At 44.3% G+C, this 20,516-nt stretch overlaps 1 long non-coding RNA gene across 1 annotated transcript; it reads right to left on the bottom strand.

Annotated features, from left to right (window-relative positions):
• Window positions 1-6,629: 6,629 nt before the first annotated feature.
• LOC123484552 lies at window positions 6,630-7,557 on the bottom strand. Its single transcript, XR_006658573.1, has 3 exons — window positions 7,518-7,557; window positions 7,071-7,129; window positions 6,630-6,721 (listed from the first exon to the last, which is right to left on the bottom strand). It is a non-coding gene; the product is annotated as an uncharacterized LOC123484552 (long non-coding RNA).
• Between the last annotated feature and the right edge of the window lie 12,959 nt (window positions 7,558-20,516).

Here is a 20,516-nt window from a genome sequence, read left to right as displayed (position 1 = left end):
TACCATCCATCAATACCCGCAGAGTGTGAGACCTGTACCAGCCATCAATACCAGCAGAGTGTGAGACCTGTACCAGCCATCAATACCAGCAGAGTGTGAGACCTGTACCATCCATCAATACCAGCAGAGTGTGAGACCTATACATCCATCAATACCAGCAGAGTGTGAGACCTATACGTCCATCAATACCAGCAGAGTGTGAGACCTATACAATCCATCAATACCAGCAGAGTGTGAGACCTATACCAGCCATCAATACCAGCAGAGTGTGAGACCTATACCAGCCATCAATATCAGCAGAGTGTGAGACCTATACCAGCCATCAATACCAGCAGAGTGTGAGACCTATACCATCCATCAATACCAGCAGAGTGAGAGACCTATACCATCCATCAATACCAGCAGAGTGTGAGACCTATACCATCCATCAATACCAGCAGAGTGTGAGACCTATAGCATCCATCAATACCAGCAGAGTGAGACCTATACCATCCATCAATACCAGCAAAGTGAGACCTATACCATCCATCAATACCCGCAGAGTGTGAGACCTATACCATCCATCAATACCAGCAAAGTGAGACCTATACCATCCATCAATACCCGCAGAGTGTGAGACCTATACCATCCATCAATACCAGCAGAGTGAGACCTATACCATCCATCAATACCAGCAGTGTGAGACCTATACCATCCATCAATACCAGCAGAGTGTGAGACCTATACCATCCATCAATACCCGCAGAGTGTGAGACCTATACCATCCATCAATACCCGCAGAGTGTGAGACCTATACCATCCATCAATACCAGAAGAGTGAGACCTATACCATCCATCAATACCCGCAGTGTGAGACCTATACCATCCATCAATACCAGCAGAGTGAGACCTAAACCATCCATCAATACCAGCAGAGTGTGAGACCTATACCAGCCATCAATACCAGCAGAGTGTGAGACCTATACCATCCATCAATACCAGCAGAGTGAGACCTATACCATCCATCAATACCACCATAGTGAGACCTATACCATCCATCAATACCAGCAGAGTGAGACCTATACCATCCATCAATACCAGCAGAGTGAGACCTATACCATCCATCAATACCAGCAGTGTGAGACCTATACCATCCATCAATACCAGCAGAGTGAGACCTATACCATCCATCAATACCAGCAGAGTGTGAGACCTATACCATCCATCAATACCAGCAGTGAGACCATACCATCCATCAATACCAGCAGTGTGAGACCTATACCATCCATCAATACCAGCAGTGTGAGACCTATACCATCCATCAATACCAGCAGAGTGTGAGACCTATACCATCCATCAATACCAGCAGAGTGTGAGACCTATACCATCCATCAATACCAGCAGAGTGAGACCTATACCAGCCATCAATACCAGCAGAGTGTGAGACCTATACCATCCATCAATACCAGCAGAGTGTGAGACCTATACCATCCATCAATACCAGCAGAGTGAGACCTATACCAGCCATCAATACCAGCAGAGTGTGAGACCTATACCATCCATCAATACCAGCAGAGTGAGACCTATACCATCCATCAATACCAGCAGAGTGTGAGACCTATACCATCCATCAATACCAGCAGAGTGAGACCTATACCATCCATCAATACCCGCAGTGTGAGACCTATACCATCCATCAATACCAGCAGAGTGAGACCTATACCATCCATCAATACCAGCAGAGTGTGAGACCTATACCAGCCATCAATACCAGCAGAGTGTGAGACCTATACCATCCATCAATACCAGCAGAGTGAGACCTATACCATCCATCAATACCAGCAGAGTGAGACCTATACCATCCATCAATACCACCATAGTGAGACCTATACCATCCATCAATACCAGCAGAGTGAGACCTATACCATCCATCAATACCAGCAGAGTGAGACCTATACCATCCATCAATACCAGCAGTGTGAGACCTATACCATCCATCAATACCAGCAGAGTGAGACCTATACCATCCATCAATACCAGCAGAGTGTGAGACCTATACCATCCATCAATACCAGCAGTGAGACCTATACCATCCATCAATACCAGCAGTGTGAGACCTATACCATCCATCAATACCAGCAGTGTGAGACCTATACCATCCATCAATACCAGCAGAGTGTGAGACCTATACCATCCATCAATACCAGCAGAGTGTGAGACCTATACCATCCATCAATACCAGCAGAGTGAGACCTATACCAGCCATCAATACCAGCAGAGTGTGAGACCTATACCATCCATCAATACCAGCAGAGTGTGAGACCTATACCATCCATCAATACCAGCAGAGTGAGACCTATACCAGCCATCAATACCAGCAGAGTGTGAGACCTATACCATCCATCAATACCAGCAGAGTGAGACCTATACCATCCATCAATACCAGCAGAGTGTGAGACCTATACCAATATGTGACAACGACAGTTTTGATATTTTTAAGAGTTACTTAATTTTGGGGGAATATTTTTTATATTCTTGTTTTAAACCGTTTCATACTAGTGATTTCTTTTTTAACTTTGTTTGTAGCCTTTTAATAAGAATAACTGAAATTGATTTAGAAAATGTTTTTAAGCTCAGGGAATATGGTTAAATAGCTTTTGATGTAGTTGTTGTTTTGTAATTGTAGTTGTGTAAATTAATTGTATTTCATTTGTAAGTGTATTGATATGTGTTAATGTAGCTGAATAAATGTAAATGCAAATATTGATTCAGTTTAATATGATTTCATGTCATCATGTCTTTGTCTCCCCTTAAGGTCTTTGAGGACAAGGTCATGCTATTTGGTTTGACAAATTCTCCAGCAAACCTTTGAGGTATTTGAGGGTGTGGCTTAGATGTGAAGAGTTGTGATTTAGAGGTGAAGAGGGTGTGGCTTAGAGACTAGGAGGGTGTGGCTTAGAAACGAAAAGGGTTTGGCTTTAGAGGATGACAGATATGCATAACCAGAGCAAGGAGGCTAAGGGGCGTGATTTAAATGTTACGTGGTCTGGCTTAGAACCGAAGGGGTGTGGTTTTAGGAGCTAATGGGGTGTGGCTTAAGAGGAAGACAGCGTTGTTGATTAGAACCACAGTAGTTTCTGTGGTTTCATACAAACACGTCGCCCTGGAATCTTTAACCCTGTTCCTGTAAAGCTACCGTCCTGTTGGTTACAACTGGGGTTGGAGCGAATACCTACAGGAGGGTAGCTCTCCACAAACAGGGTTGGAGAGCCCTGACGTGGCCTATGGCTCAACATTTTAAGTGTCTTAAATGTAGCTCTGTAAAGCTTTCAGTGAAACCACATTCTCAATAGAGTTACATAGTGAAATCAGGTTGATTATACCACAGAACAGGAGAATCTCTGAAAAAATAGCCATTTCATTCCAGAAGATAACCATTACAAATAGAAATCATACATGAAAAGTAGCTCAATCTAAAATAACAAATCCATTACAATACAACTACTATTTTGTAGACCTTTTCAAATGGAAAAAAACCTTTATAAAATAAAATAGAAATAAAATAAAAACTGCATTTAAAAGCACTCTAAGCCCTTACTAAAAATTCACCAAATTAAAAGCAATAAAAACCATATGGGTAATAGAGAAAGAATGAGACAGACCAGCAGATGATGGTGTGATGAAAACATGACAACAGTTTAATGCTGATCTCATTGGACACGTAGAAGAGAAGTTCAATTCACTACAGACATGGAGAATGACTGGTCTCTGCCTCTTTTCTGGACTTCTCTCCTCTCCTTACCAACTCCTGGTTTTAACACAACAACACAAGATGTTAAACTGTTGTTATATCACTGTACTGGATGAGAAGTTAAGTTAACAAAAACTGATATGAATATACCCATGTCCTGTCCCACTGTGTGTTTTCCCGACCCAGAAGGCAGCAGGAATGAGGAACAAAAACAGAGCTCTGGAGACCACCACCAGGACCCAGCTCAGACCATAAATACATAATTATAATAAATTATAATAATAATTATATTTGCAAAATAAAATGATGTTTTTCAGAGATTATAATGTTCTGTGGTATAATTCACCTGACTTCTCTATGTAACTCTATTGAGAATGTGGTTGAAAGCTTTACTGAGCTACTTTTAGTAAACTTCAACCATAGGCTAGGTGTTTGTATGAAACCACAGAAACTGTGCTGTGGTTCTGTTCAGCATCTGTCTTCCTCTAAAGACACACCCCCTTAGCATCTAAGCCACACCTTCTTAGCCTAAGAGTCACACCCTTGTCACGTCTAAGCCAACCCTCTTAATATGTTAGCCACACCTGCTAATTGTCTAAGCCACACCCTCAAACAAAAACCTCTGAAAGGTTGCTGGAGCCTTTCCAAACAGAATGGTATGACCTTAACATTGAGGAAACCATAGGGCAGAATTTCCCAAACTTGGTCCTGCGGACCCCAAGGGGTGCACATTTAAAAAACCAAAACGTTCCATAGGGTTAAACTGCGTCACTCTTGGATCATCTGTCTTGCAAGTAGCGCTGTCACATTGTCTCTTTTTGATACAAGCAGTGTCTTCACATTTCACCACACCTAATTTTATAATCAATTTTAAATGCTTACGGCAATGAAAGTAAAATCAGTAAATCAAATTAAACTAAATCAATATTTATTCAAGGTACATTAAAAACATATCAGTTCCCTTTACAAAAATATATATGACCATATTTCCTGAAGTTTTGAAAATATTATTTTACTCTGATAGATTCAATGCAGGTGTGTTCTACAGTTAAATTAATGCAAGCTTAAAAACATCAATTTTAATAATTATAAAGGCAAAAATAATACTCAACCATAATAAATGACTCTAAACTCATTGTCATACGTTGAGAGAGAGAGAAAGATATTGGAAGTTAAAAGTATTCCATAAAAAAGTAAAAGAACTGGTAATAACATCAAAGTTCTTGTCCTCCCAGTTAAGACTATAATGTTTCAAGTCTCACACACTGCTGGTATTGATGGCTGGTATAGGTCTCACTCTGCTAGTATTGATGGAGGGTATAGGTCTCTCACTCTGCTGGTATTGATGGCTGGTATAGGTCTCACACTCTGCTGGTATTGATGGATGGTATAGGTCTCTCACTCTGCTGGTATTGATGGAGGGTATAGGTCTCACACTCTGCTGGTATTGATGGATGGTATAGGTCTCACTCTGCTGGTATTGATGAATGGTATAGGTCTCACACTCTGCTGGTATTGATGGCTGGTATAGGTCTCACTCTGCTGGTATTGATGGATGGTATAGGTCTCACACTCTGCTTGTATTGATGGATGGTATAGGTCTCACTCTGCTGGTATTGATGGATGGTATAGGTCACACTCTGCTGGTATTGATGGAGGGTATAGGTCTCACACTCTGCTGGTATTGATGGATGGTATAGGTCTCACTCTGCTGGTATTGATGGATGGTATAGGTCTCTCACTCTGCTGGTATTGATGGATGGTATAGGTCTCTCACTCTGCTGGTATTGATGGAGGGTATAGGTCTCACACTCTGCTGGTATTGATGGCTGGTATAGGTCTCACTCTGCTGGTATTGATGAATGGTATAGGTCTCACACTCTGCTGGTATTGATGGCTGGTATAGGTCTCACTCTGCTGGTATTGATGGATGGTATAGGTCTCACACTCTGCTGGTATTGATGGATGGTATAGGTCTCACTCTGCTGGTATTGATGGATGGTATAGATCTCACTCTGCTGGTATTGATGGAGGGTATAGGTCTCACTCTGCTGGTATTGATGGATGGTATAGGTCTCACACTCTGCTGGTATTGATGGATGGTATAGGTCTCACTCTGCTGGTATTGATGGAGGGTATAGGTCTCACACTCTGCTGGTATTGATGGATGGTATAGGTCTCACTCTGCTGGTATTGATGGATGGTATAGGTCTCACTCTGCTGGTATTGATGGATGGTATAGGTCTCACTCTGCTGGTATTGATGGATGGTATAGGTCTCTCACTCTGCTGGTATTGATGGCTGGTATAGGTCTCACACTCTGCTGGTATTGATGGATGGTATAGGTCTCACACTCTGCTGGTATTGATGGATGGTATAGGTCTCACACTCTGCTGGTATTGATAGATGGTATAGGTCTCACTCTGCTGGTATTGATGGCTGGTATAGGTCTCACACCCTGCTGGTAGTGATGGCTGGTATAGGTCTCACACTCTGCTGGTATTGATGGATGGTATAGGTCTCACACTCTGCTGGTATTGATGGATGGTATAGGTCTCACACTCTGCTGGTATTGATGGATGGTATAAGTCTCTCACTATGCTGGTATTGATGGCTGGTATAGGTCTCACTCTGCTGGTATTGATGGCTGGTATAGGTCTCACACTCTGCTGGTATTGATGGATGGTATAGGTCTCACACTCTGCTGGTATTGATGGCTGGTATAGGTCTCACACTCTGCTGGTATTGATGGCTGGTATAGGTCTCACACTCTGCTGGTATTGATGGATGGTATAGGTCTCACACTGCTGGTATTGATGGATGGTATAGGTCTCACTCTGCTGGTATTGATGGCTGGTATAGGTCTCACACTCTGCTGGTATTGATGGCTGTGTACGTACTGAAGTCAGAGTTCTGGACTCTCTTCTTCTTCTTTGGTCTCCTCTGTCCCTGACGGATATCCAACGAGGCATAACACAGATCTCCTTCCTCCTGAGAGAGAGGGAGACAGAGCGAGAGAGAGAGAGAGAGAGAGAGAGAGAGAGAGAGAGAGAGAGAGGCACACAGATGGAGAGTGAGAGAGAGAGACAAGAGAGAGATGGTGAGAGAGATACAAGAGAGAGAGAGATTTAACAATTAATCTGTTAATGTTATTGATATATAATCATACATTATGATTATTTCAAGTAATTCATCATATTATTATGTTTTACTGCTTATTCCTTTAGTTTTTAATTAGTATACTTGCCACTGCTTTGAGTAGTACTGGGTTACAAATCGCATGGACTACAAATAAAGATGGCCACCAGTCAAATAACTACAACACACATTCTGACTATACCTTCTCTCTTCTCTCACTTCCCCTGGTGGTAGTCCTGTTCAGAGGAACCTGAGTCTCAGCTGCAGCTGCAGAGGAAGAGTTATCACCATTAAAACAACAAGTAAAGAACACATCTGATATTGAGCTGTCAATTTAACATGGTCTACATTAGTTTACCAGAGTATTTGAAAGAAGCTTTGATTGATTTATTGATTGATTGATGGTTGATTGGTTGGATCAATGATTGATTTATTATTTCATTGATTGATTGAGTTGGAGAGTAAAACAGATTAAGTGAGAGTGAGTGTATTCTGACTTTCTAAGTACAATACTGACTTTTATCAAATAAAGGAATGAGTAAAAGAGTGCTATAAAAGAGTGAAGGAGCATATACAGCTTGTAAATAATGACTTAACAATGAATGAGTGACTAAGTGACTCCTGACAGAGAGTGAGAGAGTGAGTGTACCTGTTGTTCTGCAGAAGTAGTAGACACAGGAAGAGGAGAGGAGAGCAGACACAGGACACAGACTGAACAGCAACATCCAACACAGTCCACAGTCTACATCAGGAGAGGAGGAGGGGGACTCAGGAGGACTGACGTCTGGACAAAACATTAAACACAAACAGAACTACATTCTTAGATTGTCTACTGCTGAATGGATGTTTAAAGATGATCTTGAGGCAATGTTTCATGACCTTAGATCACCCTCGGATGATTGATTCAAAATAACATTTAATGGAAACCAGACACAGCAATACTATTACAATATGAATAATACTAAAGATACAGCCAGAAGATCTATATATAGAATAATAATAGTTCTTACCCAGTGAAATCCTAGTGGTGATGTTTCCATAGTGATAGACCCCTTTCTTTTTTATACCTCCTTCCCCTCCATCATCCTCCACCTTGTACTCCACAGTCCCACAGTAGTAGAGTCCCAGGTCAGATCCAGTGATGTTCTCAATCAGTAGATCATAGGAGTTGTTAGAGGGGTTCCACACCGCATTATATCCAGTTAAAGGGTTATGCCAAATCTTAGTTGAAATAACAAGACGCGGCTGGTACTTGTGAGAACAGTTCCTGAACCACATAATGTATACTCCAGTAGTTATGATACAGTCACAGTAGAGAGTGATGTTGTCTCCTGGTCTGACTCTCAGCTCCACCTCTGCTGCAGAGATCCCATCCTGACTGGAGGAAACAGCACCTACAGGTAGCAGAGGAACAGTGTTAGGATGAACTGACTGGAGGAAACAGCACCTACAGGTAGCAGAGGAACAGTGTTAGGATGAACTGACTGGAGGAAACAGCACCCACAGGTAGCAGAGGAACAGTGTTAGGATGAACTGACTGGAGGAAACAGCACCTACAGGTAGCAGAGGAACAGTGTTAGGATGAACTGACTGGAGGAAACAGCACCTACAGGTAGCAGAGGAACAGTGTTAGGATGAACTGACTGGAGGAAACAGCACCTACAGGTAGCAGAGGAACAGTGTTAGGATAAACTGACTGGAGGAAACAGCACCTACATGTAGCAGAGGAACAGTGTTAGGATGAACTGACTGGAGGAAACAGCACCTACAGGTAGCAGAGGAAGGAACAGTGTTAGGATGAACTGACTGGAGGAAACAGCACCTACAGGTAGCAGAGGAACAGTGTTAGGATGAACTGACTGGAGGAAACAGCACCTACAGGTAGCAGAGGAACAGTGTTATGATGAACTGACTGGAGGAAACAGCACCTACAGGTAGCAGAGGAACAGTGTTAGGATGAACTGACTGGAGGAAACAGCACCTACAGGTAGCAGAGGAACAGTGTTAGGATGAACTGACTGGAGGAAACAGCACCTACAGGTAGCAGAGGAACAGTGTTAGGATAAACTGACTGGAGGAAACAGCACCTACATGTAGCAGAGGAACAGTGTTAGGATGAACTGACTGGAGGAAACAGCACCTACAGGTAACAGAGGAACAGTGTTAGGATGAACTGACTGAAGGAAACAGCACCTACAGGTAGCAGAGGAAGGAACAGTGTTAGGATGAACTGACTGGAGGAAACAGCACCTACAGGTAGCAGAGGAACAGTGTTTGGATGAATCACAGAATGTCACTTTGATATCATAAACTTCTCCACATGTAAAGATAAACCTCATGTCTTTACCACAGTGATCACAATATCAGAATAATAAGATAACAGATCTAGTCAACTATAAAACCACATCAAGAAACCAGCTATCATCCAGCTATAAGGCCCAGTAAAACAAGTTACTCACATAAGAATGCAATCAGAGCAACACACAGCCTGTCCATCTGGTGGTCTGATGGTCTGATGGTGACTGTCAGAGAGTAGCTGGGTCTTTGAGTAACAAGGTCTTTGCTGCGTATTTCCGTGTTCATGATTTGACATACTTTGCCATGAAAGGGCATATGAGCAGCGATTGGTTCGATCGAGTGGAAAGTTTTCAGCTTGTGGTCCTTTTCTCGGAAACCGATGTTGTGTGACATGAAAAGTAGGGTCTACAATCGAGGTAAACAAGCTTCACACATACATGAAGTCAATGGAAAATAAAAACACATTTTGATGACTGAGTTGACCTTTAAACCTTGAAGAAAATACATTTATACAGAGGCTAAAATTAGGTCTATAGGCCTTTATACCTATAGTCAGAAAGTAGGACTAATGAAAGACCCAGCTACTCTGACCCTGTTACTGAAAGTCCCAGCTACTCTGACCCTGTTACTGAAAGACCCAGCTACTCTGACCCTGTTACTGAAAGACCCAGCTACTCTGACCCTGTTACTGAAAGACCCAGCTACTCTGACCCTGTTACTGAAAGACCCAGCTACTCTGACCCTGTTACTGAAAGACCCAGCTACTCTGAACCTGTTACTGACAGACGCAGCTACTCTGACCCTGTTACTGAAAGACCCAGCTACTCTGACCCTGTTACTGAAAGACCCAGTTACTCTGACCCTGTTACTGAAAGACCCAGCTATTCTGACCCTGTTACTGAAAGACCCAGCTACTCTGACACTGTTACTGAAAGACCCAGCTATTCTGACCCTGTTACTGAAAGACCCAGCTACTCTGACACTGTTACTGAAAGACCCAGCTACTCTGACCCTGTTACTGAAAGACCCAGCTACTCTGACCCTGTTACTGAAAGACCCAGCTACTCTGACACTGTTACTGAAAGACCCAGCTACTCTGACCCTGTTACTGAAAGACCCAGCTACTCTGACCCTGTTACTGACAGACCCAGCTACTCTGACCCTGTTACTGGAAGACCCAGCTACTCTGACCCTGTTACTGAAAGACCCAGCTACTCTGACCCTGTTACTGACAGACCCAGCTACTCTGACCCTGTTACTGAAAGACCCAGCTACTCTTACCCTGTTACTGAAAGACCCAGCTACTCTGACCCTGTTACTGAAAGACCCAGCTACTCTGACCCTGTTACTGAAAGACCCAACTACTCTGACCCTGTTACTGACAGACCCAGCTACTCTGACCCTGTTACTGAAAGACCCAGCTACTCTGAACCTGTTACTGACAGACCCAGCTACTCTGACCCTGTTACTGAAAGACCCAGCTACTCTGACCCTGTTACTGAAAGACCCAGCTACTCTGACCCTGTTACTGAAAGACCCAGCTACTCTGACCCTGTTACTGAAAGACCCAGCTACTCTAACCCTGTTACTGACAGACCCAGCTACTCTGACCCTGTTACTGAAAGACCCAGCTACTCTGACCCTGTTACTGAAAGACCCAGCTACACTGACCCTGTTACTGAAAGACCCAGCTACTCTGACCCTGTTACTGAAAGACCCAGCTACTCTGACCCTGTTACTGAAAGACCCAGCTACTCTGACCCTGTTACTGAAAGACCCAGCTACTCTGACCCTGTTACTGAAAGACCCAGCTACTCTGACCCTGTTACTGAAAGACCCAGCTACTCTGACCCTGTTACTGTAAAACCCAGCTACTCTGACCCTGTTACTGAAAGACCCAGCTACTTTGACCCTGTTACTGAAAGATCCAGCTACTCTGACCCTGTTACTGACAGACCCAGCTACTCTGACCCTTTTACTGAAAGACCCAGCTACTCTGACCCTGTTACTGAAAGACCCAGCTACTCTGACCCTGTTACTGTAAAACCCAGCTACTCTGACCCTGTTACTGAAAGACCCAGCTACTCTGACCCTGTTACTGAAAGATCCAGCTACTCTGACCCTGTTACTGACAGAACCAGCTACTCTGACCCTGTTACTGAAAGACCCAGCTACTCTGAACCTGTTACTGACAGACCCAGCTACTCTGACCCTGTTACTGAAAGACCCAGCTACTCTGACCCTGTTACTGAAAGACCCAGCTACTCTGACCCTGTTACTGAAAGACCCAGCTACTCTGACCCTGTTACTGAAAGACCCAGCTACTCTAACCCTGTTACTGACAGACCCAGCTACTCTGACCCTGTTACTGAAAGACCCAGCTACTCTGACCCTGTTACTGAAAGACCCAGCTACACTGACCCTGTTACTGAAAGACCCAGCTACTCTGACCCTGTTACTGAAAGACCCAGCTACTCTGACCCTGTTACTGAAAGACCCAGCTACTCTGACCCTGTTACTGAAAGACCCAGCTACTCTAACCCTGTTACTGACAGACCCAGCTACTCTGACCCTGTTACTGAAAGACCCAGCTACTCTGACCCTGTTACTGAAAGACCCAGCTACACTGACCCTGTTACTGAAAGACCCAGCTACTCTGACCCTGTTACTGAAAGACCCAGCTACTCTGACCCTGTTACTGAAAGACCCAGCTACTCTGACCCTGTTACTGAAAATACCAGCTACTCTGAACAACAGGAAGTCAATGTGGGTTTCCTGTGTACTGAGTGTGTCTTTTCAGCCAATCAGTGACTAACTCTTATATGAGTACTGTAATGCCAACATCATAATATCAGACTTATCAACATTAGTAGTGGTCAATGTATATATCTGTTTACATGAGTGCACATATATGTGGATATATTGGAGTGTGTCCATATAATTGTATATCATGTATAGTCCTATGTCTGTGGTTGTGGTTTACTCAGCTAGTGCTTCTGCTCTGTAAGGGAGGGGTTAAGGGGGGGCTGGGTTTCAGGTCTGAGGGGAGGACTGAGGGGTTAAGGGGAGCCTGGGTTTCAGGTCTGAGGGGAGGACTGAGGGGTTAAGGGGGGCCTGGGTTTCAGGTCTGAGGGGAGGACTGAGGGGTTAAGGGGGGCCTGGGTTTCAGGTCTGAGGGGAGGACTGAGGGGTTTAGGGGGGCCTGGGTTTCAGGTCTGAGGGGAGGACTGAGGGGTTAAGGGGGGCCTGGGTTTCAGGTCTGAGGGGAGGACTGAGGGGTTAAGGGGGGCCTGGGTTTCAGGTCTGAGGGGAGGTCTGAAGGGTTAAGTGATGCCTGGAATTCAGTTCTGTGGGGTAGTTTTCAGGTCTGTAGAAACCACAATGTTTCCATCTACTTGACACGTGATGTGTCAACTGCTTTGCCAGCCACTCTGTACCTTCTCATAAGTGTGTGTGTGAGCGTGCATGCATGCTTGCGTGTTTGTATGACTCTATTATTATCTAATAATATGTAATATTTCTCCAGGTATGCATGGTATCAAGTGTAGTATTAACAGGCTGTATGAGGGACCAGATACCAGATAGATACTTTATGATGTTACTTTGACTGAAACAACAAAGTCATTCAGCTGTATCAACACCTCTAAGACTCAAGTCATGAGGTGTGACTTCCTCATGTGGTGTGGGTCCATCTCAGTCTGGATGTGTTCCACATCTGGAGTCTAACATTACCCATCAGACCTTGAGATGGACTAGTTCAAGTCAAGAGGTGTGAACTGTTAACATGAGAGTGCAGGGCAGTAGTTGTGCTTGTATCCTTTATGGTTGTGTGTACCTGTCATACTAACTGATATCTGCTTCAGAGACCCAGCTACTCTGACCCTGTTACTGACAGACCCAGCTACTCTGACCCTGTTACTGACAGACCCAGCTACTCTGACCCTGTTACTGAAAGACCCAGCTACTCTGACCCTGTTACTGACAGACCCAGCTACTCTGACACTGTTACTGAAAGACCCAGCTACTCTGACCCTGTTACTGACAGACCCAGCTACTCTGACCCTGTTACTGACAGAACCAGCTACTCTGACCCTGTTACTGAAAGACCCAGCTACTCTGACCCTGTTACTGAAAGACCCAGCTACTCTGACCCTGTTACTGAAAGACCCAGCTACTCTGACCCTGTTACTGAAAGACCCAGCTACTCTGACCCTGTTACTGACAGACCCAGCTACTCTGACCCTGTTACTGACAGATCCAGCTACTCTGACCCTGTTACTGAAAGACCCAGCTACTCTGACCCTGTTACTGACAGACCCAGCTACTCTGACCCTGTTACTGAAAGACCCAGCTACTCTGACCCTGTTACTGAAAGACCCAGCTACTCTGACCCTGTTACTGACAGACCCAGCTACTCTGATCCTGTTACTGACAGACCCAGCTACTCTGACCCTGTTACTGAAAGACCCAGCTACTCTGACCCTGTTACTGACAGACCCAGCTACTCTGACCCTCTTACTGACAGACACAGCTACTCTGACCCTGTTACTGACAGACCCAGCTACTCTGACCCTGTTACTGAAAGACCCAGCTACTCTGACCCTGTTACTGACAGACCCAGCTACTCTGACCCTGTTACTGACAGACCCAGCTACTCTGACCCTGTTACTGAAAGACCCAGCTACTCTGACCCTGTTACTGAAAGACCCAGCTACTCTGACCCTGTTACTGAAAGACCCAGCTACTCTGACCCTGTTACTGAAAGACCCAGCTACTCTGACCCTGTTACTGACAGACCCAGCTACTCTGACCCTGTTACTGACAGACCCAGCTACTCTGACCCTGTTACTGACAGACCCAGCTACTCTGAGCCTGTTACTGAAAGACCCAGCTACTCTGACCCTGTTACTGTAAGACCCAGCTACTCTGACCCTGTTACTGAAAGACCCAGCTACTCTGACCCTGTTACTGACAGACCCAGCTCACTGCTCTTTCTTCAGACCTGAAACCCAGCCCCCCTTAACCCCTCCCCTACAGAGCAGAAGCACTAGCTGAGTAAACCACAACCACAGACATAGGACTATACATGATATACAATCATATGGACACTCTCCCATATACCCACATATATGTGCACTCATGTAAACAGATACATACATTGACCACTACTAATGTTGGTAAGTCTGATGTTGACATTACAGTACTCATATAAGAGCTAGTCACTGATTGGCTGAGAAGACACACTCAGTACACAGGAAACCCACACTGACATCCTGTTGCAGTTGCCATGGTGATGTCTGTCTCTCTGTTTGTCTGTTTGTCTGTCTACCATTTGGCCTGAGGAAGAGAGTACATCCAAGTTATAAGTAGTTGTTCACCCATGGTGCTGCTATTCTCCTGATGATGTCACACATGTTCTCACTGAGTGCATCATATCTCTGTCTATGTCCTATTTGTTTTCCCACTAATCCTGAAGAAAAAGAGATCATTAGATACAGAACTACATCCACAAAGATAAAGAACTACAAATGGCATAGCTCTTAAACTATAATTGACTTGAATGTACCATCACATCCTCTCCAGAGCATCATGGTTATTGTAGTTTCTGATTGTAATTTCTTGCTGCATTCAATTCAGGGTGTCCAACATTGGTGAGGCCTAGATGTGTGGTGGATAAATAATAATTTTGGGATGCCTCAATTAGCTCATACAGATCATGGTGATGATTTAAATGTTATGATTACTGGATGTTCATCATTTGATAAATCAAACATTGCAGTTATATAGGCCAACCTTAGGTCTCTGTCTCAATATAGGTCTCTGTCTCAAGATAGGTCTCTGTCTCAGGATAGGTCTCTGTCTCAGGATAGGTCTCTGTCTCAGGATAGGTCTCTGTCTCAAGATAGGTCTCTGTCTCAGGATAGGTCTCTGTCTCAGGATAGGTCTCTGTCTCAGGATAGGTCTCTGTCTCAAGATAGGTCTCTGTCTCAAGATAGGCCTCTGTCTCAAGATAGGTCTCTGTCTCTACAGTCTTTTCTTAGGGGGTCAAAATTGACACCAGAATGAGTGTTTGGTTCTTCATGTTGTATTTGATGATGTTGCAGCAGATTGACTTGACCAGGTGCTGCTAGTTAGGTGTTGCTGTCTACAGTGACCAACTTAAAGCTGAATATTTTCCATTGACGTCATGTTGGTGTGAAACCTGTTTACCTCGATGCTAGACCCTCCTCTTCATGTCACAACATGGGTTTCAGAGAAAAGGACCACAAGCTGAAAACTTTCCACTCGATCGAACCAATCGCTGCTCGTATGCCCTTTCATGGTAAAGTATGTCAAATCATGAACATGGAAATACGCAGCAAAGTCCTTGTTACTCAAAGACCCAGCTACTCTCTGACAGTCACCATCAGACCATCAGACCACCAGATGGACAGGCTGTGTGTTGCTCTGATTGCATTCTTATGTGAGTAACTTGTTTTACTGGGCCTTATAGCTGGATGATAGCTGGTTTCTTGATGTGGTTTTATAGTTGACTAGATCTGTTATCTTATTATTGTGATATTGTGATCACTGTGGTAAAGAGATGAGGTTCATCTTTCCATGTGGAGAAGTTTATGATATCAAAGTGACATTCTGTGACTCATCCTAATACTGTTCCTCTGCTACCTTTAGGTGCTGTTTCCTCCAGTCAGTTCATCCTAACACTGTTCCTCTGCTACCTGTAGGTGCTGTTTCCTCCAGTCAGTTCATCCTAACACTGTTCCTCTGCTACCTGTAGGTGCTGTTTCCTCCAGTCAGTTCATCCTAACACTGTTCCTCTGCTACCTGTAGGTGCTGTTTCCTCCAGTCAGTTCATCCTAACACTGTTCCTTCCTCTGCTACCTGTAGGTGCTGTTTCCTCCAATCAGTTCATCCTAACACTGTTCCTCTGCTACCTGTAGATGCTGTTTCCTCCAGTCAGTTCATCCTAACACTGTTCCTCTGCTACTTGTAGGTGCTGTTTCCTCCAGTCAGTTCATCTTAACACTGTTCCTCTGCTACCTGTAGGTGCTGTTTCCTCCAGTCAGTTCATCCTAACACTGTTCCTCTGCTACCTGTAGGTGCTGTTTCCTCCAGTCAGTTCATCCTAACACTGTTCCTCTGCTACCTGTAGGTGCTGTTTCCTCCAGTCAGTTCATCCTAACACTGTTCCTCTGCTACCTGTAGGTGCTGTTTCCTCCAGTCAGTTCATCCTAACACTGTTCCTCTGCTACCTGTAGGTGCTGTTTCCTCCAGTCAGGATGCTATCTCTGCAGCAGAGGTGGAACTGAGAGTCAGACTAGGAACCAATGTCACTCTCTATTGTGACTGCCCAACATCTCCTGGAATTGAGATCCGATGGTACCGAAACTGCTCTCACAAGTACCAGCCTCCTCTTGTTATTTCAAGTGATAACTCAGCTGCAAAATATCTCCCTCGTTTCATTCCGGAGTGGGACTTCTCCAAGAACTTCTACGATCTACTGATTGAGAGTGTCTCTGGATCTGACCTGGGACTCTACTATTGTGGGACTGTGGAGTACAAGTTGGAGGATGATGAAGGGGAAGGAGGTATTAAACAGAAAGAGTTCTACCACTATGGAAACATCACCACTAGGATTTCACTTGGTAAGAACAGATCTTCTGGCTGTATCTTTAGTATTGGTGTGTCTGGGTTCCTTGAATGAGAGAGGTTCAGTTGTAAGGAACGCCAAAGAAAATGTATGTTATTTTGAATCAATCATCCGAGGCTGATCAATAAATAATAAATATAATTAAATAATAATTAAAACATTGCCTCAAGATCATCTTTAAACATCCATTCAGCAGTAGACAATCTAAGAATGTAGTTATGTTTGTGTTTAATGTTTTGTCCAGACGTCAGTCCTCCTGAGTCCCCCTCCTCCTCTCCTGATGTAGACTGTGGACTGTGTTGGATGTTGCTGTTCAGTCTGTGTCCTGTGTCTGCTCTCCTCTCCTCTTCCTGTGTCTACTACTTCTGCAGAACAACAGGTACACTCACTCACTCACTCACTCACTCACTCACTCACTCACTCACTCTCTGTCAGGAGTCACTTTTTCACTCATTCATTTTTTAAGTCTGGGTATTCCTAATCAACCTTTCTTATTATTCTAATAATTAGCTATGTTTTTAACCTTCGTTTGGAAAGCATCTTGACCACAATATGTAAACATCTACTTACTTTGAACTGATGTGTCCTAGTTTGACCTCAAACGTGGTGTTTTAATGGTGAGAACTCTCCCTCTGCAGCTCCAACTGAGACTCAGGTTCCTCTGAACAGGACTACGACCAGGGGAAGTGACAGCAGAGTGCAGACTACAGTCAAGGTGGGTGTTGTAGTTTTATTTTTGGTAGTCATCTTGATTTGTAGTCCATGTGTTTGGCAACCCAGCCTTATTCAAATACTATTTTCAATGTCAGATATGATCATTAAAAACAGAAGGAAAAAAGCAAAAATACATAATGTATAATCCTAATGTATGATCATATATAATTAATATTAACAGATTATTAATTTAATCTCTCTCTCTCTCGCTCTCTCTGTCTCCTTGTCTCTCTTTCTCTCGCTGTCTCTGTCTCCTTGTCTCTCTCTCTTTCTCTTGCTCTCTCTGCCTCCTTGTCTCTCTCTCTGTCTCCTTGTCTCTCTCTCTGTCTCATTGTCTCTCTCTCTGTCTCCTTGTCTCTCTCTCTGTCTCCTTGTCTCTCTCTCTGTCTCCTTGTCTCTCTCTCTGTCTCCTTGTCTCTCTCTCTTTCTCTCGCTCTCTCGCTCACTCTGACTTCAGTACCTATACATCCATCAATACCAGCAGAGTGTGAGACCTATACCATCCATCAATACCAGCAGAGTGTGAGACCTGTACCATCCATCAATACCAGCAGAGTGTGAGACCTGTACCATCCATCAATACCAGCAGAGTGTGAGACCTATACCAGCCATCAATACCCGCAGAGTGTGAGACCTATACCATCCATCAATACCAGCAGAGTGTGAGACCTATACCATCCATCAATACCAGCAGAGTGTGAGACCTATACATCCATCAATACCAGCAGAGTGTGAGACCTGTACCATCCATCAATACCAGCAGAGTGTGAGACCTGTACCATCCATCAATACCAGCAGAGTGTGAGACCTATACCATCCATCAATACCAGCAGAGTGTGAGACCTGTACCATCCATCAATACCAGCAGAGTGTGAGACCTATACCATCCATCAATACCAGCAGTGTGAGACCTATACCATCCATCAATACCAGCAGAGTGTGAGACCTGTACCATCCATCAATACCAGCAGAGTGTGAGACCTATACCATCCATCAATACCAGCAGAGTGTGAGACCTGTACCATCCATCAATACCAGCAGAGTGTAAGATCTATACCATCCATCAATACCAGCAGTGTGAGACCTATACCATCCATCAATACCAGCAGATTGTGAGACCTGTACCATCCATCAATACCAGCATAGTGTGAGACCTATACCATCCATCAATACCAGCAGTGTGAGACCTATACCATCCATCAATACCAGCAGAGTGAGAGACCTATACCAGCCATCAATACCAGCAGAGTGTGAGACCTATACCAGCCATCAATACCAGCAGAGTGTGAGACCTATACCAGCCATCAATACCAGCAGAGTGTGAGACCTATACCAACCATCAATACCAGCAGAGTGTGAGACCTATACAATCCATCAATACCAGCAGAGTGCGAGACCTATACCTGCCATCAATACCAGCAGAGTGTGAGACCTATACCAGCCATCAATACCAGCAGAGTGTGAGACCTATACCAGCCATCAATACCAGCAGAGTGTGAGACCTATACCATCCATCAATACCAGCAGAGTGTGAGACCTATACCATCCATCAATACCAGCAGAGTGTGAGACCTATACCAGCCATCAATACCAGCAGAGTTTGAGACCTATACCAGCCATCAATACCAGCAGTGTGAGACCTATACCAGCCATCAATACCAGCAGAGTGTGAGACCTATACCATCCTTCAATACCAGCAGAGTGTGAGACCTATACCATCCTTCAATACCAGCAGAGTGTGAGAACTGTACCAGCCATCAATACCAGAAGAGTGTGAGACCTATACCAGCCATCAATACCAGCAGAGTGTGAGACCTATACCAGCCATCAATACCAGCAGTGTGAGACCTATACCAGCCATCAATACCAGCAGAGTGTCAGACCTATACCATCCATCAATACCAGCAGAGTGTGAGACCTATACCAGCCATCAATACCAGCAGAGTGTGAGACCTATACCATCCATCAATACCAGCAGAGTGTGAGACCTATACCAGCCATCAATACCAGCAGAGTGTGAGACCTATACCATCCATCAATACCAGCAGAGTGTGAGACCTATACCAGCCATCAATACCAGCAGAGTGTGAGACCTATACCAACCATCAATACCAGCAGAGTGTGAGACGTATACCATCCATCAATACCAGCAGAGTGTGAGACCTATACCAGCCATCAATACCAGCAGAGTGTGAGACCTATACCAGCCATCAATACCAGCAGAGTGTGAGACCTATACCAACCATCAATACCAGCAGAGTGTGAGACCTATACCAGCCATCAATACCAGCAGAGTGTGAGACCTATACCAGCCATCAATACCAGCAGAGTGTGAGACCTATACCAGCCATCAATACCAGCAGAGTGTGAGACCTATACCAGCCATCAATACCAGCAGAGTGTGAGACCTATACCAGCCATCAATACCAGCAGAGTGTGAGACCTATACCAACCATCAATACCAGCAGAGTGTGAGACCTATACCATCCATCAATACCAGCAGAGTGTGAGACCTATACCAGCCATCAATACCAGCAGAGTGTGAGACATATACCAGCCATCAATACCAGCAGAGTGTGAGACCTGTACCATCCTTCAATACCAGCAGAGTGGACCTATACCAGCCATCAATACCAGCAGAGTTTGAGACCTATACCATCCATCAATACCAGCAGAGTGTGAGACCTATACCATCCATCAATACCAGCAGAGTGTGAGACCTATACCATCCATCAATACCAGCAGAGTGTGAGACCTATACCATCCATCAATACCAGCAGAGTGTGATACCTATACCATCCATCAATACCAGCAGAGTGTGAGACCTATACCAGCCATCAATACCAGCAGAGTGTGAGACCTGTACCAATATAGCTGGGAAGGTGTGACAACGACAGTTTTGATATTTTTAAGAGTTACTTAATTTTGGGGGGAATATTTTAATGTATTTTTTACTTGTTTTAAACCGTTTCATACTAGTGATTT

The sequence above is a fragment of the Coregonus clupeaformis genome, unplaced genomic scaffold (assembly GCF_020615455.1).
Source record: "Coregonus clupeaformis isolate EN_2021a unplaced genomic scaffold, ASM2061545v1 scaf0354, whole genome shotgun sequence".
Classification (NCBI taxonomy): Eukaryota; Metazoa; Chordata; class Actinopteri; order Salmoniformes; family Salmonidae; genus Coregonus; species Coregonus clupeaformis.
The sequence above is the reverse complement of the archived record's forward strand: the minus strand, read 5'-3'. Positions and strand labels throughout refer to the sequence as shown.